General features: G+C 41.3%; 1 protein-coding gene across 6 annotated transcripts in view; it reads left to right on the top strand.

Annotated features, from left to right (window-relative positions):
• Positions 1–2,070: 2,070 nt before the first annotated feature.
• ncoa3 (nuclear receptor coactivator 3) overlaps positions 2,071–25,660 on the top strand; it is a 209,252-nt gene continuing 185,662 nt past the window's right edge. For 3 of the 6 annotated variants that reach the window (XM_033041878.1, XM_033041883.1, XM_033041875.1), the window contains exon 1: positions 2,071–2,199. The gene's annotated coding sequence lies outside the window, so the exon portion shown is untranslated. Of the gene's footprint in view, positions 2,200–2,616; positions 2,968–25,660 lie in introns of those variants that run through there. The other 3 variants (XM_033041879.1, XM_033041877.1, XM_033041876.1) reach the window with 3 other exon arrangements.

Below are 25,660 nucleotides of genomic sequence, written 5' to 3'. Positions count from 1 at the left end.
AAAAACAACAATAAACACATATTAACATCCACCACAGTGAGTCCACCCAGCATCTTCTCACTGATGGAGGCAAAAGTCTTAGGTCTGCAGTCTCTTCCCTCCTCTTCTCCCTCTGCGCTGAGGCAATACCCCCCGGGCGATGTTATGAATCAGTCCCGCGGCTCAAACACGGCCCGATGCATGAATCAAACTAAGGCACAATTTAGTGAGGAAGCTTCCCACAAAAGACATTAGAAATTAAATACAAAAAGATAGGTTTGTAAGTGTTGACTGTTTTTATTGAGTTATTTAATGGCAACTCTTACACCAATTCATAACAGTTCAATCTTTATCAGGTAGAACATAATCATTTTACCTCATTTACATTGATTTCGGTCCATTTATTTAGTTCTCAACATGAACACAACTACATTTCAAGAATCTTCAAATAGCCCTTGATTTGTAATTAATTTTTGCAACTGGATTGACTGGCAAGGTCATGTTCAAACGATGTAACTCTTGCTGTACTGAAAACTGTTAAAGTGACTTTAAATAAATTCCATCTATAAATTGGAGATGGAAACATGCGGACAAAACATAGTAGTGTGAAGGAAAGAACTGCAGATGCTGGTTTAAATCGAAGGTGGACACAAAATGCTGGAGTAACTCAGCGGGACAGGCAGCATCTCTGGAGAGAAGAAATTGGTGACGCTTCAGGTCAAGACCCTTCTTCAGACTGATGTCGGGGAGTGGGCAGGACAAAGATAGAATGTAGTAGGAGACAGTAAAATGGGTGGGAGAACTGGGAAGGGGGAGGTGATGGAGAGAGAGGGAAAGCAAGGGTTATTTAAAGTTAGAGAAGTCAATGTTCATACCGCTGGGGTGTAAGCTCCCCAAGCAAAATATTAGGTGCAGTTCCTCCTCCATTGTCAGAGTGAGGCCCAGGACAGAAAGGTCAGATTAGGAATGGGAGGGGGAGTTTAAGTGGGACAACAGATGGCACAATGGGCTAAGTGTTTGGCTGGCGACCGGAAGGTAGCCGGTTCGAATCCCGCTTGGAGTGTATACTGTCGTTGTGTCCTTGGGCAAGACACTTCACCCACCTTTGCCTGTGTGTGAATGTGTGAGTGATTGGTGGTGGTCGGAGGGGCCGTAGGCGCAGATTAGCAGCCACGCTTCCGTCAGTCTGCCCCAGGGCAGCTGTGGCTACAGAAGTAGCTCACCACCACCGAGTGTGACTGAGGAGTGTATGAATAATGCGATGTAAAGCGCCTTGAGTATTCTAGAAAGGCGCTATATAAATCCCATCCATTATTATTATTATTATTATTATTATTAAGTGTTGAGCAACCGGGAGATCAGGTAGGCTAAGGCAGATTGTACGGAGGTGTTCAGCGAAACGATCTCCAAGCCTGCGTTTGGTCTTGCCGCGATGTACAGGAGTTGACACCTGGAACAGCGGATATGGTAGAAGAGGTTGGAGGGGGTGCAAGTGAACTTCTGCCTCACCTGAAAAGACTGTTGGGGTCCTTGGATGGAGTCGAGGGGGGAGGTAAAGGGACAAGTGTTGCCTCTCCTGCAGTTGCAGGAGAAAGTACCTGGGGAGGAGGTGGTTTGGGTGGGAAGGGACAAGTTGACCAGGGAGTGGCGGAGGGAACGGTCTCTGGGGAAAGCAGAAAGTGATGGAGATGGGAGGATGTGGCCAGTAGTGGTATCCCATTGGATAGTAGTGTGATGCAATCATGTATCCTCGGCCTGTCATTGAATGCACTTAGTCATCTACCATCGAAACCTCCAGAATCCAAATAATTAGGCTGTCATGAAAGTTACACACCCAACCTTTTCTACATTTAAAATACTTCCTTTAATCATGCACGTTCACGCTTTTATTTGCAGCAGTCCGACTGCAGTCCACTCCTCGCAATTCATGTTACAGACAATGGCAATGCAAGTCTTAGTCTACGCTCACCCCACGGCAGTGACCATCTCGACCTGATGGCAGTGCGCACCCACCTGTACACCTGACCCGGCCAGTGGGACTACAACTCCCAGGTTGCACCGCGGGCGGGGCGCCGGTGCGCACGCGCGATGGGCCGCCTGCTGTGGGAGTGTTGGAGATTTAAATAAACAAGGAGCAACATGGCGGCGCTTTGGCTCGGCTTATTTCGGCAAACGAAGGTCAGGATACTGGACGGTTTCCGCGACTAACAGCCCGCGCTGGTAAGTGGGCGCGGAGGCCGCGTGGAGGGGGAGGAGGTTGGAGGTCGGGCAGGGCGGCGGGCGCGTTAACCCTCTCCCCGCCGCCTGCTCTTTGTGGAGGAGCCGCTGCTTCTTTCCCGCTCCTCCTTCAGCCTCCCCTCCCCGAGCCCCGCGGCCGCCCTCTTCCCCTCCCCGAAGTTACACGCGTGGCCCCTCACATCAACCTGTTAGTCGGGGCGGCCTGGGGAGGGGGGGAGGATGGGGGGTTGCCGCCATCTCCAGCCCCCGCTGAAGGTCGGCCGGCCGGCCGGTCGGCGAGGCCCTCCTGCCCCGCTCCCTCTCCCCCCACCGACCCCGACCGCGTTCTCTCGCTCTCGCTCTCTCTCTCTCGAGGTCGAGGGGAAGAACGCAGCGAGGATAGCAAATCACCGCTTTTACATTTTAAACAAATTAAAACCCATAAAGATCTTGGGTTCGAGACAACTTAATTACTGGGACTGAAGTTGGGAGCGAATGCCCGCCCCCCGACCCTCGCCCATTGGCTTCCTCGCCCCTGCCCGCCCGCCTGCCTCAGCCCGGGCTCGCATTGGTGCTCATCAAGCGGTCGCCATGGCGTTGCCGTTCCTGTCACGTTGGTTTGGGCTTTGGGAGGGATTTTAATTACAGTTTCGGCGTGAATCTTAATTGCGCTTCTATGTAGCGTTCAAACAACAATAACAACATGGGGAGGGGGAGGAAAAGCGCAAAATGCCCCCTAGGTTGTTCTGCTGGTCTGCAGTCGTGAGGACGGTAAGGCTAGGAAGACTATCTTGCAATTGTAAGCAAAAATGACTCGCGTTTCTGACAGCTAGGGAGGAAAAAAAGGAGACAAAAGCGTTAAACAAAGATGTATTTTGTCATCCTCACGTTAAACTAACACGCGAATTACAATGTACTCTGAGCTGCACAAAACATGGAAACTGCCATGCTGCGAAAGGGAAAGGCATCGGGAGGCAGCTGATCTTTTTAGTTGAACTGAAATGCTCAAATTGTTTAAAATACAGAGATTTAGAATAACAACACCATATATATTCAGCATTTAATGGGTAAGGCACAGATCATAGTATGTTTGTTATACTTCAGCAATCATGTAAGGGCATTGATTGTGAAGGAACACGGGTGGCGTTGGTCTATGAGTGCAATAGTCCACATGTGCTTTGGATCTTTTTATAAATCTGTTGGATGATCCTGTTTTTGATCATTGTGTTTTTGCACTGATTGCTGCAAGCAATCAAATTCTGTTCTGACTGACATTGCTCATCCTAAAACAGACCAGGAATTGGACTTAACGTGTTCCTAAATTATGCAATGTGACCATTAACCCTTTGCAGAAAGAGGAAGCCAGATGTGGTGCATGCACGCATTCTTATGAATGTAGTCAATTCTTGAAATGTCATTTCTATTTATACTTTTCATTTGTCAATGCAGATCCCAGAGAATCTCCAATGTCTAAGTTTCTGATTAATGCTGTATTTTTGCTTTTCTCCATTTGTTGTTTTATGAGGACAGTACTTGTATTTTCCTTGCAGTAAAACAATATTGAATGTTAACTTTGGATTAATTTACAATTGAGATTAAGATGTCAGGGTTTAGAAGTAGAATATTTATAGCTGTGTCTGGAGTGACCAAAAACTGCTTTTTTTAAATCGCTGAGAATTATAATAATTATTTGTATGTTTAGAATATTAGGATGTAGAGACAACTTAAATGTCATTGTAAAAAATGAGTATGAAGAAATATAATGTCTGCAGCTATTAAAGAAACACTTTGCACTACCTGAAGTACATATGTAAAAAAACATATAGCTTACTTTGTTAATTTTGGTATATTTTCTCAGGAGGTCATAAACATTTTCATTTGTCTGCTATTTGGAATGGGGGGGAACTAAGTTCTGAGATATGGATGGGATAGGCTGTATAGAGGTGGGTGTTTTAGTTCTCAATTTTTTTAACCTTGTGCATAATTCAACATGATGGCACCTTTATGGCTTGCTTCAAATTGTGGATGTGCAGACAACAGTAGGATAGGCTTTTGTGTTGTTGAATCTGCTGATAGTAGTTTGAGGGACTGACTTTTGACTTGTTATTCATAAGCGGTTGTCATTGGTGTGTTTGTTGATAGACAGCTGCTGAAGTACTGGTGGATCTGACATCTACATCTTGTACTTACTGGCAGGCCTGTTAGAACAGTTTGCAGATACTTTTTGCATATTTCTGGAGGTTATGGCATTTATGTGTGCAATGTCCCACTTTATTTACTTGATACTAAGCCTTTCTAATTTGACCGACTGTTTTTTGGAAATGGTACTAAACTATCTTACTTTTTAGAATGTAAGCTTATATGAATGACCGTGGATAATTGTGATAATTTCCGTTGTTTGCTTCATGTTAAGTAGTGAGGAGACGTGTAGGGAAAAATACAGATTCAGACGTGAACAAATGTGCAAGTAGATTTGTTAATGCCCATGAAATATGCCTGCTAAGAGGTGCCCAAAACATGTATTGCAATACTAGCCAGACCTTGTTTGGAACCAGTTCCCTTTCTTCTAACTTTCCAAAGCTGAAAAATGTCATGCTGTATTAGTGTTTTAACATTTGCAGCAGAAATAATTACTTTGTTTCCATGTTTCAGGCATTGGTAAATTAATTAAGAGCTACATTTAAAAAAAAAAAAAAATTATTTGAATCTTTGATCTTACTGTTGTGGTTAGTACACAAGAAGGTATGGGTGTGTGTTTTAATAGTGACTGCTAAAATTATGCAAGAGTTCTTCAAGACTGACCTGACTGCATTTTGTTTTGAACAGCTGGTAGTTATTTGTGTGCAGGTTAAGAAGGTGGATGTCAGATTTTCCTGTCACTTCAGTATAGCAACTGTCTGCGCACAATTGTTATGTCGAGCTGTAACAGTCAAGGATGTTGTTATAGTAACAGTTTTAGATGACCTCGCATTGTATTTAGTTTGATTACATTTACAATCAAAGGTGGTTAGGGAAAAGTACCAGGGTTACAATATCTACAGCATCGTGGACGCTGAAAAATATTATTGATAGTTTCTGCTTTCCATTTTGTCATATTTATGCCAGTGATTACTCTGCTTTTTTGCATAGGATAGGATCTTCACATCAGTGAATATTGATGTGTTGTGCACTAGTTTTTAGATTAAAATTTAATGCGTACTGCATTGGGAACTGTTATTTCTTTATATTGTACAAAAGTTTTAATTTTGATTTGAAGCAGCATTATTAAAACTTGATGCTTATCATATGACTAAATATTGGGTTTGATTTAATTGTTTGCGGTGTATTTTAACCTGAAGAAACATTGGCATTTCACCGAAGAAATTGATCCAGATTTTAATTTGGCACAGTATCTATTAAGCAAGTGGCATTTAGTTATAATATTTTATTTGCTCCAATGTTAAAAGCATTTGGTGAATATTTATTCTCTCCTTAGCCCCATTTTGTGAACTAATTTCTCATGTCTCCTCACTTAGCCTTCTTCACACATATGCAATGTTCCTGACATTTAAAATAATTGTGAGTCTGTGAAATGGTTGTCTTAATATAACAGATTATGTACGAATGTAACAGTTCCTGCAGTGTTCTAGCAGGTACAGGAAGAAATGTAATTTACTAGGTAATGAATCTAAGCCATATTTAGTGTATACGCAGCAAATAATCTGTGGTGAATGTTTTGCACAAAAGCTGTATCATATATTCTGTAGAGCAAAAATTCAATGTTTCACAGTTTTCCTTTCCCATTCAAACCACCCCCTCTCCGGGTATTCAACCCTGCAACCACAGGAAATGTAACACCTGTGCCTCTATCTCCTCCACCTCCATCCAGGGATCCCTGCAGTCCTTCCACGTGAGACAGAGGTTTACGTGCTCCTCCTCTAACCTCATCTACTGCATCTGATGTTTCCTATGTGGCCTCCTGTACATCAAAAACAAGTGTGGACTCCGTGACTGCTTTGCCGAACACCCGCACTTGGTCCACCAAGGTTTATCAGATCTCCCAGTTGCTATCTCCACTTCTCATTTGCATATTGACCTTTCTGTCTTGGGCTGCTTCAGTTGCCAGACTGAGGCCACACGTAAACAGAAGGCACTGCACTTTGTATTCTGTTTCAGTAGCTTACACCCCAATAGTATGAAAATTAAATCCTCCAAATTTTGGTAACCTTGAACAACCCATTTCTCCACCATACCCCTCTTTCTTCCCCATACTCCCTCCCTTGTGCCACACCTGGATTCACACCTATTCCCCCCCCCCCCCTCCCCCTCCACTTGCATTCCTTCCTCATGCTTCACAATTCACAACTCTTCAAACCTTTTGTGCAGCATCTTCTCCTTTTTTATTCTCTGGCTTTTTTTCAACCACCTGTCTATCAATCCCCCCCCTCCCCTCTCCCTCCCCCCCCCCCCTCGCCTGTATCCACCTGCCATGTTTTGTTCTGCCCCTCCTTTCTTCCAGTTTGCTCTCTTCCCCCAATCAGTCTGAAGAATGGTCCCAACATAAAACAACGCCTATCCATGCTGCCCGACCCGTTGATCGGTCCTGCTCTTTGTGTCTTTTTTTGTAAACCAGCATCTGCAGTTCCATGTCTCTACATACTAGACTAAATGGGACCCGTTGGGTCCCAACATCACACAGGAGGGCTGGTCACCAACGCAATATTCCACCTCTCCACCAATTCCAATATTGCTCGCCAGTGGGGGGGGCTTTCTGTTGCGCTAGTATGGGTGTTGTGGGCCGAAGCTACTGGTTTCTGGTGGGCTAGTATATACATTGTGGGCCGAATGGATTCTTGGGCTGGCAGCCAAATGTTGCAACGATTTTAAAAGCCAAGCCAAGGCAAACAATTTGGCTGAAGCCACCCGACAACCAAAATTCATTTTGTGAACACAAACTTGTTAAAAAGGCAAACAATTGGGCTGCAGCCCCCCCCCCCGACAACCAAAATTCATTTTGTGAACACAAACTTGTTAAAAAGGCGAGGCAAACAATTGGGCTGCAGCCACCTGACAACCAAAATTCATTTTGTAAACACAAACTTGTTAAAAAAAGGCGAGGCAAACAATTGGGTTGCAGCCATCCGACGACCAAAATTCATTTTGTGCACAGAGAATGGGGATTTAAAAAAAAAACATTAATATCTCTCTGATTTTTCATCGATGGGAAAAATCCTCCGGTCCCGGAAGGCGGAGAAGGGCTCTGAGCAAGGTGGCCAAATATGACGGCCGTAGTTGGCGGCGTTCTCTCGGAAATCTCGGCACAGTGGGCCAAAAGTGGTCAAGATCAGACTTTTAGTAATATAGACAATTAAGCCATTTAACCCATTTCTCTTTTGTGGCTTTTTTGAAAGACCATCCTATTCTTTCACCACAGCCTTGTAAATGTTTCCTTTTCAAATATCTACCCAAATCCTAAAAGTCTTTAACAAATCTACTTCTGTCAACTTTGCAAGCAGTTTATTCTAGATTGGAATATCTAGTAGTTTGCAGCATATGTTTTAAGAGCTACTTTTCCCACTCCTCCAAATTGGGAATTTCCGTTCTAGCTTAAAACCAGGCGCAGAAATGCAATGGAAAATACAGCGCCCTCCATAATGTTTAGGATCCATTATTTATTTATTTGCCTCTATACTCCACAATTTGAGATTTGTCATAGAAATAATCACTTGTGGTTACAGTCCACATTGTCAGATTTTAATAAAGGCCATTTTTATACATTTTGGTTTCACCATGTAGAAATTACAGCAGTGTTTATACATAGTCTTCACCCCCCCCCCCCCCCATTTCAAGGCACCATAATGTTTGGGACACATGGCTTCATTGGTGTTTGTAATTGCTCGGGTGTCTTTAAATGCCTCATTAAAACAGGTATAAGAGAGCTCTCAGCACCTAGTCTTTCCTCCAGTCTTTCCATCACCATTGGAAACTTTTCTTGCTGTTTATCATCATGAGGACCAAAGTTGTGCCAATGAAAGTCAAAGAAGCCATTATGAGACTGAGAAACAAGAATAAAACTTTCAGCCAACAGCCAAATGTTAGGCTTACTTAATGATGTTTGGAACATCATTAAGAAGTTCAAGTTCAAGTGAGTTTATTGTCATGTGTCCCTGTATAGGACAATGAAATTCTTGCTTTGCTTAAGCACACAGAAAATAGTAGGCATTTACTACAAAACAGATAAATGTGTCCATATACCATTGATATAAATATATACACACATGAATAAATAAACTGGTAAAGTGCAAATAACAGAAAGTGGTTATTAATAATCAGAGTTTTGTCCGAGCCAGGTTTAATAGCCTGATGGCTGTGGGGAAGTAGCTATTCCTGAACCTGGTTGTTGCAGTCTTCAGGCTCCTGTACCTTCTACCTGAAGGTAGCAGGGAGATGAGTGTGTGGCCAGGATGGTGTGGGTCTTTGATGATACTGCCAGCCTTTTTGAGGCAGCGACTGTGATAAATCCCCTCGATGGAAGGAAGGTCAGAGCCGATGATGGACTGGGCAGTGTTTACTACTTTTTGTAGTCTTTTCCTCTCCAGGGCGCTCAAATTGCCGAACCAAGCCACGATGCAACCGGTCAGTATGCTCTCGACTGTGCACCTGTAGAAGTTAGAAGAAAGAGCTTACTAATCGCAAAGAGACTGGCAGACCAAGGAAGACCTCCACAGCTGATGACAGAAGATTTCTCTCTATAATAAAGAAAAATCCCCAAACACCTGTCCGACAGATCAGGAGTCTGGTTTAGATTTGTCAATGACCACTGTCCGCAGAAGACTTTGTGAACGGAAATACAGAGGCTACACTGCAAGATGCAAACCACTGGTGAGCCGCAAAAATAGGATGGCCAGGTTACAGTTTGCCAAGAAGTACTTAAAAAAGCAACCACAGTTCTGGAAAAAAGGTCTTGTGGACAGATGAGACGAAGATTAACTTATATCAGAATGATGACAAGAGCAAAGTACGGAGGAGAGAAGGAACTGCCCAAGATCCAAAGCAAAGCACCTCATCTGTGAAACACGGTGGTGGGTGTGGGCTGGGCATGTATGGCTGCTGAAGGTATTGGCTCACTTGCCGTCATTGATGATAAAACTGCATATGTATAATGCAGCTATCATTATATCTATTATAGCATAATGAATTCTGAAGTGTATAGACACATCCTATCTGCTTAAGTTAAAAAAAAAATGCCTTAAACCTCATTGGCCAGCGGTTCATTCTACAGCAAGACAATGATCCCAAACATACTTCTAAAGCAACAAAGGAGTTTTTCAAAGCTAAGAAATGGTCAATTCTTGAATGGCCAAGTCAATCACCAAATTGAGCATTGCTGAAGAGAAAAATTGCTGAAGAGAAAACTGAAGGGGACTAGCCCCCAAAACAAGCATAAGCTAAAGATGTCTGCCATACAGGCCTGTGTCTTTTTACAACACTGGAGAGTTTTTGACTAACAAGATTAGTATTCACTTTTTTTACACCAATATGCTGTTCTTAACAAAAATCTACCCATCATATGAAACCTTATAAATAGCAGATATAAATTAGATAACTTGAAGACCAAAAGTCAAAAACTTTGTTCATAACAGAAAAACATTCATCGTTTTCCCACCATTTTGGACACCAAAAGTGTGACATTAAAAACTCTGCCACATTTAGTCATGAATATTTAATTAATAAATAAGCTTCATATGGCCCTTCATACATATACGTTTTGATAATGGTCTAGGGAAATATCTTCTGAGAAAAATACAGTAACATAGAGGTAATACAGTACAGTAAAGATCCCGTAAAGGTCGTTGTGCTTGGTGACCATTGTCACAACGACTGTTATCGGGGTCGGTACCCCAGTAAGTTAAATCACGGAGGCTCCAAACCTCTAACAGGGCTCCCGCTTAACGTTTTTTCCCTGTTGCCAGCCGGGCAACCTTGGCAGCTTTTTAGGTTGCCAAATGACTGTTTAGGTGGCTTGCATGACGCGTGCGATAATGTGCTTGGTCGAAGTGCGTAGTTACCAGTCGGAATTATGCTCAAAGAAGCATTCACATATTATTTCTGCTTCAAATAAAGTCACAGACTAAACATTCACCAATCAAGACATGATATATACCACAATGACATGCAGCAAAATTATAATACAGTATCTCAACTCTTTTTACACATTGCAATTAATGCAATTTCTATTATTTCTTTCCATTTCCAAACAAAAATGTGGTTGATATAATGATATATGCTTAACCATGCACACTACAGATTGATGCAAGCATGTTTTCTGTGAAGGACCGAAAAGTATTATGACATTAAAATATGCTATATTTTCTTATATTTGTTGTTGATACTATGTTAGTCATGAACCCAATAAAGTGCTTGTAAACTTTTTTGAAGGAATTTGAAATTTGACCCCATTTGTCACATTTTGTGTGCAATATTGTAAAAAAGACACAAGCTAAAGATGGCTGTAATACAGGCCTGGCAGAGCATCACCTGAGAAGACACACAATAATCCATGAATCGCAGTCATTGCATGCAAAGGATATGCAACAAAATACTAAACATGACTACTTTCATTTACATGACATTGCTGTGTCCCAAACATTATGGTGCCATGAAATGGGGGGACTATGTATAAACGCTGCTGTAATTTCTACATGGTGAAACCAAAATGTATAAAAATGGCCTTTATTAAAATCTGACAATGTGCACTTTAACCACATGTGATTTTTTTTCTATTACAAATCTCAAATTGTGGCATACAGAGACATTTAAATAAATGATGGGTCTTTGTCCGAAACATTATGGAGGGCACTGTATGTACATGTGTGTAATTTGAATGGACTAGTTTAAGGGTATGTTTTCATCAATATGAATTATACTTTCCTGTTCAGAATTTGTGCTGTTTCGTGGAGATGCCTCCAAGAACGTTCAATTTAAACTGTCTGGTCCAATGAGGTGCATTTCAATGTATCCGACTATGGATTAATTTTAGATTACGGTTGCCAATTCAAATGTAACCCAATCTTGTAGTATTTTTAGTTTTGTGTATTTTTATACATTGGAGCTCCTACTCGAAGGGATGGGTCTTTAGGCTGGAGTTAATGTTGCTCTATGTCTCCTCAATAGTGACAATTTGGTTCACTTCTTGGTTTATTCCCAAAATGCAAATTAAAAAAATAAATTTGGGAGATCATATTACATGCTGAGCTTGCACTATTAAGGCATAAATATAAAATGGTGAGGGAAAAAGAGATTCATTTGAAGTATGCATATATTTTTGGAATGATGCGTTTGAACATGTCGTGTCAGTGATGGAGGTAAAAAGGGTTCAGTAATTTGTTTATTTATATGTAGCCAGGACAGTAAAAACATCTAATGAGGCTAAATACTGTGCTGTGGAATAATTACATTTCATTTTGTAGGCAGAGATTCATAAAATGTAGATCATGGAATCGGTTGTCTGGCTTTGGATTAGATAATGAGATGCATGCTGATGTTAGATATGTAGTATTTTGACTGTTCGAGCTCTCCATAGGTAGGGCTTGGTGAGCAAATATTTAATCTGCTTAGCTGTGTAAATAGCTGACCGTGTAAAGAAATTTGTGTGGAAAAGTGCTGCTTCAGCAAAATTGGGATTGAACATGTAGGGTGGGGCTGATGCATATTTTTTTTAAATGACGAGGGTATCCTCTGCTGCAGAAACTACTAAATGATTTAATCTGCTATTTATTTTAGTTCTGTTGATTATCATTCCTTGAAGTGCATGAATATTGGTCTTATTTATCTGAACAGGATTAATTTTGAAAAGAAATGAAATATGAATAGCTGAGATTCAATTCTGTTCTCATTTTATAAAGCTCTACGATATGGTGGTGATAAATGTCACTATTTATAGAACAATTCAAACAGATAGCTATTTCTTCCTTCATTTTACTCTCACTTCTTCCTTCTCCTCCTTGTCTTTGCTCCTATCACCTATGAAGCAATTTAACATTGCTGTTGTTGGCTTGGACATAAGTTCGGCTTGATGATGGGTCCCAGAAATAGATTGTTTAATTTCTTTGTAAAACAAATCCATCTGTCCAAAACATTTAGCCCAGAAAAATACAGATTATTCCCATATTCAATTTTGTATATTTTACAGCTCTTTTTGAATATCTTCCTTTAACCCTGCTCTAATGCTCTAGAATTGGTGTTGGGCAATATCCAATAAGTGACTTTACTGTATTGCAATGCTGTGCATTTGGATTGCCCAAAGCCATGTACTCAAGTAATTCTGCAACTATAAATAACTAAAGAGTGTCTAATTTTCATATGTATCAGCAACGGAACAATGAAATTATTCCTGCAGCTTTAATGCAATAACACAACAAACAAGTATACACTAATTAATAATACAATAAAGTAATAATCAGTAATACAAAGTAACTGGACCAGAATAGGACAAAACCAAAGTATGTAGTGCAACCAAAACAAACTTCATAGTGGACCACAGTTGCTGAGGTGGGGTTGTGATTAATGTTGGGCAGTGTTCAGGGGTCTGAAGGCTGCTGGGAAGAAGCCATTCTCGAACCTGGAGGTTACTGTTCTCTGGCTCCTGTACCACCTTCCCAATGGTAGTAGTGAGTTGAGCATTGCCAGGATGGTGTGGGTCTTTGATTATATTAGCTACCTTTATGCGGCAGTGCCTCTTGTAGATACTTGGTGGGGAGATCAGTACCCCAGATGGACTGTCACTGTCTCCCACTTTCTGCATGCTCTTTTGTTCCTGGGAATTCGAGTTACCAGACCAGGCCATAATGTAATCAATCAGTATGCTTTCTACAATGCATCTATAGAAGTTGATAGATTATCTTCTGACAAAGTCGAGGAGTAATGAGGTTTCTTTATGATTGCATCCATTGCTGGTCCTAGGATAGATCTTGGAGATGAAGATGCCCAGGATCTTGAAGCTGTTTATTCCCTCCACTGCTGTCCTGTTGATAAAGTCAGGAATTAGCTCCTTGGACTTGGTAACATTGGAAGCAAGATTGTTGTTCTGGCACCATTCAATCAGATCATCAATCTCCTCCTGTACTCTGATTCATCATTACCCATTATTCATCCAACAATGGTGATATGGTTGTGAATTTAAAGATGGCATTGATGCCTGGCTGGCTATGCAGTCAAGGATACAGATTAGTGCAGGGGACTGAGCAAACACCAAAAGGTGTCCCATTCTTCATGTAGTAACTTTCAAGTGTATGTAAAAGCTGCATGTTGGCAGCCTTTAAATTCCATATCAAGAACGTGATGCAGTAAAATTCACAAGAGCTCATGCACAGGATTTTCCTCCAGTTTTCCCAATATTCTTAATAAATTTGCTTCCAAGCAAACTTATTTCTTGCCCTATGACCAATCCCCTCCAAACCAATCTCCTTCACCCAACAGCTCCAACATATTCATCTGCTAGGAACCTAAATACTCCCACAATCGTCCTTTTTAATGTAATTTCTTTATTAAAACCAACCCTTGTAGCTTTAGCTTGTATTTTGCTGTACCTTGATATCAATTTTTGATTTAATAATGCTGCAAAATGAATGCAAGTTGTTAATGTTTTGGCTAAAAGTGGGGAAACAGCACATGATCAATTGTTTTTGACACAATTCCTCATTAATTTCAAATTAATTTAGGGTCTTCCATTGCAAGCAATTTTAGAATTTAAAGTTTAGCTTTAAGAATTGGAATTTGGAGGTTCTTGTATTTTGTCGATTTTTTTTCTGAAGCTTTTTAAGTTGAGTTCAGAGTAGGAAAATAGTTTCATTAATAAAAACAGAAAATGCTGGAAACGCTCCACAGATCAGGCAGCATCAATGGAAAGAAAAACAGACGCAATGTTTTGGCTTGAAGACTTTGTCAGAACTGGAAAAAGTTAGAAAATACTTAAGTTGTAGAGAGAGTGAAATAGAGAGGGAGTTTTGCTCTGGGAATGAGCTGCAGATAGTCATTCAGTTGAAGGGGGGAAAAGGCATGTAAAAATCCAAAATGTGGAGCTTGATGGAAAAATCCTGAAGGACTCGCTGCCGTAATGGAAAAAGGAAAACCGGAACCTATATTGTAGATGGACCATGTACAGAGAAACTGACCACAAAATAGAGGTCGTAGAATTCAATTACCTGGAGTACCAAAGACTACCACATGAAGAGAAAATACACGAGTTGTGTTTCCTCAAACTTTTGTTGGGCCTTGTTGCAACAGGGAGACGCAGTGGTAGATTTGCTACCTTACAGCGCCAGAGACCTGGGTTTGATCTTGACTGCAGTTGCTTGTCTGTCTGGATTTTGTACGTTCTCCTGCGTGAGTTTTCCCCGGGAGCACCAGTTTCCTCTCACACTCCAAAATCATACAGGTTTGCAGGTTAATTGGCTTGGTAAAATTGTACGTTGTCGCTTGTGTGTGTGGATAATGTTAATGTGCGGGGATCGTGGGTCGGTGCGGACTCGGCGGGACGAAGGGCCTGGTTACGTGTTGTATATCTAAATGAAAAAATGAAACAGTCCAAAATGTCTCAGTGGGAGTGGGCTGGTGAATTAAAATGGCAGACAATCGAATGCTGAGAGTCTTGCCTTCAGGCTGAATGCAGGTGCTTCAGTCTCTTGGGGAATTATCTAGACTGACCCATTGTCTGCTCATCAGTCCGCTCTTGCAGCACCAAACCTATTTCTTAATTATCCTTTCTCCTGGTCCAGTGTCTTTCATCTTGCACCTGTGACACCTCCAGTGCCCTTTGCCACTTTAGATTATCAGTTCCCTGGTTTTAATCGATTTATCTGTACCACTGATTAACAATTGTTTTTACAACTGCAAAAGGTACCTGTATGGTCTACGTGGCTCCTTTCTTCCTTGAAAAGAGACTCAACCTCTGCAGCCTCTTCTCGTGTGTTGGAATTACTGTATCAGGCCATGATGCAACCAGTCAGGATTGTTTCATCAATGTATCTATAGAAGTTTGGCGTATTCGGTGCCTTGCTGAATCAGTTCAAAGTTCTAAGAAAGTACTGGTATTGGCTACCATCTTTGTGATTCCCAAGAACGTGCTACTCCCAGTACAGATCATCTAAGATGTAAACTGAGTTGGAATTTCCTACATGTCTCCACGACATACACACCAATAAAAATTAGCACACGGCTCCTCATCTCTGAACTCAATGATTGGTTCCTGGGTTTTGTTTCCATTTGCATGAGAATGTTCGCATTTGTTCCCATCTCCTGATACTGACTGAAACCACCTGTCATTCAGCTAACAGAGAATTTGTAGATGGCATTGCAGCTGTGTTAGAAGGATGAGAGGGAATCTTATTGAAACATATAAGATTATTAAGGGTTTGGACATGCTAGAGGCAGGAAACATGTTCCCGCTGTTGGGGGAGTCCAGAACCAGGGGGCACAGTTTAAGAATAAGGGGTAAGCCATTTAGAACTGTGATGAGGAAACACTTTTTCACACAGAGTGGTGAGTCTCTGGAATTCTCTGCCTCAGAGGATGGTGGAGGCCTGTTCTCTGGATACTTTCAAGAGAGAGCTAGATAGTGCTCTTAAAGATAGCGGAGCCAGGGGTTATGGGGAGAAGGCAGGAATGGGGTACTGATTGTGGATGATCAGCCATGATCACATTGAATGGCGGTGCTGGATCGAAGGGCCGAATGGCCTACTCCTGCACCTATTGTCTATTGTGTTTAGCCACACAATGATCGACGTAAAGAAAGTAGAGTAAAGGGATAAACGAACAGCCCTAAGATGCACCTGTGCTAATGGTCAGTGTGGAGGAGATATTCCTGGTTTGCACTGTTTGAGGTCTGCTGATGCGGAGGCCAAGGATCCAATTGAAAAGGAACATCAAGGCACAAGTCTTGCATCTTGGGGGATAATTGAACGCCAAGTTGTAGTTGATGAGCAGCAGCCTAACAGATGTGTTCCTGTTATCTAAATGGTCCAGTGCAGAATGGACAGCTAGTTAAATTGCATCTGCTGTTGACCTGTTGTGGTGATAGGAAAATTGAAGGGAATCCAAGTCATCGCTAAGGCAGGAGTTGATTTGAGCCATAGTCAATCTCTCACAGCTTTTTAAATGGTTCCTCTCTCTTTTCACTTTCTGGATCGTGCTATCTCAACTTCCGTTTGGGCATGTTTTTGCAGCCCAATGTTACAATTTCGGGAAATTTGATTTCAGGTTTTTAAGATGGCACAGTGTTGCTGCGGTAGTGTTGCTGCCTTAAAGCGCCAGAGATCCGGGTTTGATCCTGACCGTGAGGCTGTTTGTACAGAGTATGTACATTCGCCTTGTGACCACGTGGGTTTTATCTGTGTGCTCTGGTTTCATCCCACACTCCAAAGATGTACAGGTTTGTAGGTTAATTGGCTTCAGTAAAAATTGTAAATTGTCCCTAGTGTGTGGGATAATGCTAGTGTCTAAAATTAGCTCACTTATTTTTCAATAGTGCAGTCTGATTTCCTTTTTGTCACATCCATCCCTCTGCTTCCAACTACAACTTAAAATTGTTATTTTCTTGGTTCTCTGGTTATGATGTAAAGTTTTTTTGATCTGAAATGTTTAACTTTGTCTTTCCACAGAAGCTGTCTGATCTGCTGAGACTTTCTGGCATTTTTTTCTGATTTTAGTTCCAATGTGCTTTTTTTGTTTTTCAAGTAGTACCATTTAACAGTGTAAACTCTCAACTGCTGCACTTTCTCTGTTTGAAATTGCAAAGCATGCCATTGTATTATTACATTTCATTGTGGTTTACTTTGACTGCTGCGACCATATGGATTTTTACCATAATCTATCTACTTGAAAGTAAAAGCCATAAAATCTGAGTCGTGGTGTCGATGTGACACTTACCATTAGCCATGCTTGCAGCTGCTTAGAGCTTTCATAATTTTGTGGCAATTTAAAGTTGTTGGAGAACTTTTTGAAGCTCCTCTGGGGATGTGGGGCTTGTCAGAACAGGTCAGCATTTTTCGTGAACCAATTATGGTAAATTTAGAAATGAAAGTAAATTCTACATAGAATGAACACAAAATAAAGTGAAAGGGCAAAATATAGGGTGAGTGAAGGAAGTTGAATAAAGTAAATTAAAAAATTAGTGCAAGAATGTAATTATAAATAAATTAGACTCCACACTTGTGAAAACTGTCAATGCTGAAGATACTGGTTTATAATAGTTAAAATTCTTCATAGTTTAAAATGTTATTGCATTTCAATGTGTAATACCTAATTTGTATTTTGGGGTTAACAGGTGGCAAAGTAATTCAGTCTCCATGTCCATTATTTGAATGTTGGGCCAACTGAGATGCCAGTGAGGCACAATTTCTGAAGGAACCAGGTGAATCCGAGAGATCAAGTTTATTTTGGGAACATAACAGCCTGAGTTCAGATGACTAACATTTCTATTTAAACTATTTAATTGTAAGATTATCAAATTTCTTCACAAGCTGGATTCACCAAATACAACTGTTTGGCAAAGATTGAATCTGATTGCATATATCTTCAACATACTGTTTTCGAATTGTCTGATTATCTATTAGACTTTGGGTGGAAATCCGACAATAAAATGGTATGCATGAGAGAGAGGCACTTCCATCTGTGTTGATTGCCAACATTGCAGTAAGCATTCCTCCCTTTGGAAGCCAAGTGCTGATAACCTTTCAAGTTAAGAATAGTTTATGCAATTTATGCTGATTTTCAGTATTCATACTTTTCTTGAATATTGGACCTAGGCAAATTGCATGAGAGGATGTGTGTTGATATTTTCAATGCTTGATCTGAATTCACATGGAGATCATTATAATTTGTCTTGCTATTTTATATATTGGTAAAGTTTAGAAATAATTGATTTGAATCTTACTCATAAAATGTTATAGAAAAATTCTGTAATGTTGCATTTTTGGAAGTCTAACATGGGCAGGACCCACACAGTGGTAGGGCTCTGAGGAGTGTTGTAGAGCAGAGGGATCTAAGAGTGCAGGTGCATGGTTCCTTGAATGTCGAATCGCAGGTTGAAAAGGTGGTCAAAAAGGCATTTGGCGCATTGGCTTTCATCAGTCAGTGTATTGAGTATTGAAGTTGGGAGGTCATGTTGCAGTTGAATAAGATGATGGCGAGATGTATTTAGAGTATTGTGTTCAGTTCTGGGCACCATGGTATAGGAAAGATGTTGTCAAGCTGGAAAGGGTACAGAAAAGATTTACGAGGATGCTGAATAGTTAGAGGGTCTAAGCTACAGGGAGAGGTTGAGTATGCTGGGACTCAATTCCTTTGAGCACTGGAGGATGAGGGGTGATCTTTTAGAGGTGTATTAAATCATGGGAGGAATAGATCGGGTAGAGTTTCTTGCCCAGAGCAGTTGAATCAAGGATCAGAGGACATAGGTGAAGAGAAAAAGATTTAATAGGAATCTGAGGGGTAACATATTCACACAAAGGTTGGTGGATGTATGGAACAAGCTGCCAGAGGAGGTTGTTGAGGCTGGGACTATCCCAACGTTTAAGAAACAGTTAGACAGGTACATGGATAGGACAGGTTTGGGGGGATATGGACCAAACGCAGGAAGGTGGGACAAGTGTAGCTGGAACATGTTGGCCGGTGTGGGCAAGTTGGGCCGAAGGGCCTGTTTCCATGCTGTATCACTCTAAGACTGCGGCTAGTGTGTCAGAATTATCCAGAGTATAATACTCGATGAGGGAAGATGCCAAGTATAGAGAAGTTAGGAAGGCTGGTGGGAAATGGGTAGACATATATGAGAGACATGAGAAAAAGGATTAGGCAGATTAAGCCAGGTGGGGGGGAATGAGAAGGTGAAATAGATGGGGGAACAGAGGCTAGAAGTTAAGTGAAATCAGATAAGGGAGTGGGCGATGGAACCAAGTGAGGGGGAGGGGGGAATAGGACAGGGAGGCTAAAGGAGAAGAAACACAGATGTGTAGGTAGTGGGCAGATGAAGCCAGCTGAGGACGGATATCAGATCAGATAGGAGTGGAAAGAAACATGGAGGGGGGGGGGGGGGGGAGATTTGGGGGGTTAGATTGGTGTATACCTCCAGTATGTTCAACCTGGGTAACCCACAACCTAATGGTATGAACATTGAATTTTCCAATTTTATGTAATCCACACCCCTGGGTTTTTCCACTCCTACTTGTTTCCACCTATCGCCCACAAGCCCCTGTCTCGAACATTGAACAGTACCACACTGAGAGTCAAGTGACCCGTTGCGAACATGATGCCAAGTTAATCTAATCTCCTCTGCCTGCACATGCTCCAAATCCCTCATGATGAAAAACAAATAGGTCTTTTTTATCTTCGCTGGAAGTTTTTTCAACAATAAATTGCTGGTTTTAGGTTTGGGATTACTTTTTGTAGTTTTACCATGCTGTTTGACTGTAGAAAATGAAACTTAAACTTAATCTATTTGTTATGAAGACTTTGTAAAATTGCTGGGTATCACATGTTAGGCTTCTCTTCCCTGACCCATGCATGTAATTTTCTCATTGTGACATTCCACATTGCTCTTGTGGTTTCCACTATTCTTGCCTCTGTTTACTGTAATATTTTTTCCCGAATTACTTTTCATAACATGTAAGTTATACAATGCAGCTCATGGTATTTTCTTAATTCACCGTAACAAGAATTTGAAATACTTTGCCTGCCTGTGCTCTCACCCTTCTGCCTGCCACGCAATCTGTCGCTCTCTCCCCCCACTCTGCCTGTCCCTCAAGTGCTTTTTCTCCCCTCTGTTTGGCCATTGCGTGAGTTCTCTCTCCCTTCAGCTCTCTATCTCCCCTCTGCCTATCCCCTGTATCACGCGCTCTCTATCTCCCCTCTGCCTGCCCCCCCAACAAGCGTGGTCATGTACCCTCTCTTTCTCTTCTGCCTGTCCCCTTGGTGCACTCTCTCTCCCCTCTATCTACCCCTCTCTCGTGTGGCCTTTCCTCTTTCCTGCCCTCTCTGCTGTGCGTTTTCTCTCCCCTCTACCTGCCCCCTCTTTCTCACATGCTCTCTATCTCCCCTCTGCATGCTCCCTTTCTTGCATGTGCTTTCTCTCTCTCTCTCCCCTCTTCATGGCCCCTATTTCTCTCTCTGTCCTCTGCCTGCTCCCTTTCTTTCTCTCACTCTCTCTCTCTCTCTCTCGCTCTCGCTCTCGCTCTCGCTCTCGCTCTCGCTCTCTCGCTCTCTCCCTTCTGCCTGCTCCCTCTTGCACTTTCTCTCCTTCCTGCCTGCCCCCTCTCCTCTCACTACAAAAATAGCTTATGAGTAAGCCATAGCACATATTTTATTTTATTCTGCCTATTATTTTATAGAAGTTTAAATCAGTTTTTAATGAAAGCTGAACAACTCTTACTAATCTGATGTTACCAGCAGGAATTCACAATGATCTTTGTGCTGTCTCATTAACAGATGGAGCAAAAAGCTTAAGCAGGAGTCCTAGAGCTTGTCATGATAAAAAACGACCTGAAGAAATGGCGGTTTGTCAGGATGGACTATAATTCGACTAATGAATTCAATATGTGTGCCATTTTCTTTTGCGCCACACTGCCTTGTACATGCTTAATTATACTGAAGGCCAGCAAGAAATAAGTAGTCCGATTAATGTCAGATGTACAGTAAGATTTGAAATATGAGTATGCAGAATTAAATAAATGTAGTTGCAAGTTCTTTTAAAATGTTGTTGTGAATTTCAATAGGTGGTCAAATGCAGATTTATGAATGCTTACTTTATAGCCAAAGGGTGATTGTGAGCGTGAGTGTATTGCTTACAATGGAATTCATCTCTCATATCCAAACTGAATAATGTTGAGCAGAAAGAATGAAGATTACTTAAAAATATAGTTTCTAAATTAATTTTCTGTTTAAAATTCGCATTTAAAGGAATCCTTTAGCTTCGTTTTGCAATTACATTTTTTTCAGAATCGGATTTGTTCTCTCAAAATATATGACCAGGCAAGGTGAAACAACAACATCCTTCCTTAGGTCTATTTATACAAACTACTGTAACCTTTTATCAAATAGTTCCTGTTATGTTTGGTGCTTCAGATTTGCTGTCAAGTGACCCCACCCTACTGTAAATTACTGTTGTTAATTTAATAATCTTGACTATGTAATTGCTTGTCAATATAGTAACGGCAGTATTTAGGACTTAAAACTTTTGACTGAAATGTTTACTATACTTTTAGTTTTTAATTGGAGTAACCTATCCAAAACAATTGGGTAAATGTTTGGTATTTGAGAGAGCCAGCCTCGTTGGCTAACTGGGGGCTAAGTTTTAAGGATGTGCAGGGCAGATTTTATTTTCAGCAGAGGTTGGTTGGTGGGTGCCTGGAATGTATTGCCAGGCTTGGCGTCAGACAGATATAAAAGTGGCGTTTAAGAGGATTTTAGGTAGACGTGAATATGCAGACAATGGAGGCACATGGATCATATGTAGGCAGATGAGATTGGTTTATCTTGGCATCATGTTCAGAACAGATATTGTGGGCTGATATTCCTGTGCTGTACTCTGTGTACTGTTTTAAATACAGTGCAAATTTGATACAAAACACATATTCAGGGGATACCCTAACATCAGTGTTATAAGTGAATCAAATCTTTACCTAATTTCTCTCAACGTAGTAATTATTGTCTTCTATCCAAAATCGCAGAATAATGAGGAACATTTTATTGAGCTTGCACGGTACTTTTGTTTGAAACATAGAAAGATAGGTGCAGGAGTAGGCCACTCGGCCCTTCGAGCCAACACCGCCATTCAATGTGATCATGGCTGATCATCCACAATCAGTACCCCGTTCCTGCCTTCTCCCCATATACCTTGATTCCTCTAGTCCTAAGAGCTCTATCTAATTCTCTTTTGAATGTATCCAATGAATCGGCCTCCACTGCCTTCTGAGGCAGAGAATTCCAATTCACAACTCTCTAGGTGAAAAGGTTTTTCTTCATCTCGGTTCTAAATGTCCTACTCCTTATTCTTAAACTGTGGCCCCTGGTTCTGGACCCCCCAACATTAGGAACATGTTTCCTGCATCTAGCTTGTCCAATTCCTTAATAATTTTATGTTTCTATAAGATCCCCTCATCCTTCTAAATTCCAGTGAATACAAGCCCATTCCTTCCACTCTTTCATCACATGACAGTCCCGCCATCCCGGAAATTAACATCGTGAACCTATGCTGCACTCCCTCAATAGCAAGAATGTCCTTTCTCAAATTAGGAGACCAAAACTGCAAGCAATACTCGAGGTGTGGTCTCACCAGGGCCCTGCACTACTGCGGAAGGACCTCTTTGCTCCTATACTCGAATCCTCTCGTTATGAAGGCCAACATGCCATTAGCTTTCTTCACTGCCTGCTGTACCTGTATGCTTACTTTCAGTGACTGATGTACAAGGACACCCAGATCTTGTTGTACTTTCCCTTTTCCATCACTCAGATAATAATCTGCCTTCTTGTTCTTGCCTCCAAAGTGAATAACCTCACATTTGTCCACATTACACTGCATTTGCCATGCATCTGCCCACTCACCCAACCTATCCAAGTCACCCTGCATCCTCATAGCATCCTCTTCACAGTTCACACTGCCACCCGGCTTTGTGTTATCTGCAAATTTGCTAATGTTACTTTTAATTCCTTCATCTGAACCATTAATATATATATATTGTAAATAGCTTGTGGCACCCCACTGGTCACTGCTTGTCATTTAGAAAGGGACCCATTAATTCCTGTTTCCTGTCTGCCAACCAATTTTCTATCCATGTCAATACCATGTGCTCTAATTTTGCCCAAAATCTCCTGTGTGGGACCTTATCAAAGGCTTTCTGAAAGTCCAGATATACCACATCCACTGGCTCTCCCATATCCATTTTACATGCTACATCCTCAAAAAATACAAGAAGATTCGTCAAGCAAGTTTTCCCCTTCCTAAATTCATGCTGCCTTGAACCGATCCTGTTACCGCTATCCTAATGTGCCGCTATTACATCTTTAATAATTGGCTCCAGCATCTTCCCCACCACAGATGTCAGGCTAACTGGTCTATAATTCTCTTTCTCCCTCCTTTCTTAAAAAGTGGGAAAACATTAGCTATCCTCCAATCCCCAGGAATCTATAGAACATTGGAAAATGATCACCAATGCGTCCACGATTTCTAGAGTCACCTCCTTGAGTACCCTGGGATGCAGACCATCAGGCCCTGGGGATTTATCAGTCTTCAGTCCTGTCAGTCTACCCAACACTATTTCCTGACATGTGAATTTCCTTCAGTTCCTCCGCCCCCCTAGATCCTCTGTCCCCTTGTACTCCTGGGAGATTGGTTCTGTCTTCATTAAGAAAGACACAAACAAAGTACCTGTTGAACTCGTCTGTCATTTCCTTGTTCCCCATAATAAGTTCATCTGTTTCTGTCTTCAAGGGACCCACATTTGTCTTAACTAATCCTTTCCTTTTCAAATACCTAAAGAAGCTTTTACTATCCTCCTTTATATTTTTGGCTAGCTTCGTATGTCATCTTTTCTCCCCGTATTGCCTTTTTAGTTACCTGCTGTTGTTCTTTAAAAGTTTCCCAATCCTCTGGCTTCCCGCTCATCTTTGCTATGTTATACGTCTTCTCTTTTAGTTTTATACTGTCCTCGACTTCCCTTGTGAGCCACGGTCGCCTCTTACTCCCCTTAGAATTTCAGATGATTTTTTCCCCTTCATCTGTATTAACTGACAGTTTTGAATGTAACTTCCAAAATATTGAAGACAGCATCCATGTTTCATGTTTGAATTTTGCTTAATTTACACGTGCTCAATGTTGTAATAACATTCAGATGATGTTCAGAACAAATTTTCGCAACTTAACAGCAGGTTGAAGTCTTGGTGATGGTGGCCTGGATTTTTATTCAGTACTTGACTGTGATTGCCATTGATTTTGCATATTGCGATTGCGTAAATGTTTTTTAATGAGGGGCGATCGTTCCTTTGGGATGAAGACCAGGGAATATAGGGTTGAATGATGAAAGCATAGTATAGTACGTGGCTGGCTTGACAAGGCCCCACAACAAAACAGAAGGAAAAATACTTCTGATAGCTGGCAAAGCCACGCAACTCGTAAAACTGACATGATGTCATTTATAAATCTCTGACACTCAAATGCTTAAAATATATTCAAATCCCAATAGTAAAGAAGTTTAACATTTTTTTTAATTGATCCTTAAAATACTTCACCCAAAACAGAACCAGAGAGAAACAAATGCAGTATCTATGGTTGTGAAATATGTGGGCTGACATTTCATGTCTGGACCTTGCAATCCAGACTACAATCCACATCTCCTCTGAAAGTGCTGCTTTACCCATGAGGTTCTTCCAGTGATCTATTTTTTTGTTCCAGCATCTGCAGTCTCTTTTGTCTTCTTTCTTGCAATACTTAACCTTGCAACTCTTTAAAATAATCAAATGAGCATCTAAACTTGATTAATTCAAAAATGTAAATCTCCTCGTATTCATATTTCGTTAGACGTCCCTTTGCATTAAAAAAAAAAGGGGACGCAATACTTGTTTCAGTTCTAGCCTAATACAAGTATTGCTGGTGGATTTCCCCTCTATATTGCAAAGCACAGCTGGTAGATCCTGGTGAATGGCAAGCAAAATGTTTAAGACTTTGAGAATCACACCCACGTGTGCAGTAATTCCAAACCTGGTTGCAGTTATGTGGCAGAATATTGCCAGTACTTCCTGCAAAGTCTGAGCCAGTATATTTCGGTAATGGGCATATCAAGTTGCTCGAAAGAAGTTGGCTGACATGTTGCACTCTTGGAACAAATGGTCACTTCTCTGGAGATGGTCTTGCCTTGCTGAATGCCAGTATCTAGAGAAATGGAGGGTACAAAATTGGATTGAGATTGGACAGTGGGGTGGATAATGGGCTTTATGTACCCCCAACTCACGCCATCTTCCCTGAATCTTATGGGTTTGAAGTGAAAGCTCTAATACTGGTGATCAGGGTCACAGTATAAAAATCCATCTTGCCCTGATAATATTTTCTGAATCCTGAGTGAAAACTAAATTTGTGTCGTGCCACTGTTCTGTGCCTGCATACTAGGAGTTTTCCATAGGCGGACCGGAGTCGATGAAATATGTGGTTGCTATAGGAACAGACTGCAGAATGCAGCCTCAAGGTCGGTCAGTTATGACAGTGATCGGTCTGCTCAATGTGGAGGATTGTAATAGCTGCATTTGAACAGTTTTTGGAATGTTTCTGTGCCAGAGATTCGTTGTGCACACTGTACATGTAAAATTCAGTTTGATAAAAATAGTAGATATTGCCTTTCATGCCACCAACTTGGGCCCCAGTTTGCAGATATGCGTGAAAATAGAACAGAGCAACGACAAAATTGTGCAGAATTTAGATCAGGAACCATAGATTTTACACTATTCC

This window comes from Amblyraja radiata, chromosome 23 (genome assembly GCF_010909765.2).
Source record: "Amblyraja radiata isolate CabotCenter1 chromosome 23, sAmbRad1.1.pri, whole genome shotgun sequence".
Taxonomy (NCBI): Eukaryota; Metazoa; Chordata; class Chondrichthyes; order Rajiformes; family Rajidae; genus Amblyraja; species Amblyraja radiata.
This window is presented reverse-complemented; position numbering and strand designations above follow the sequence as displayed.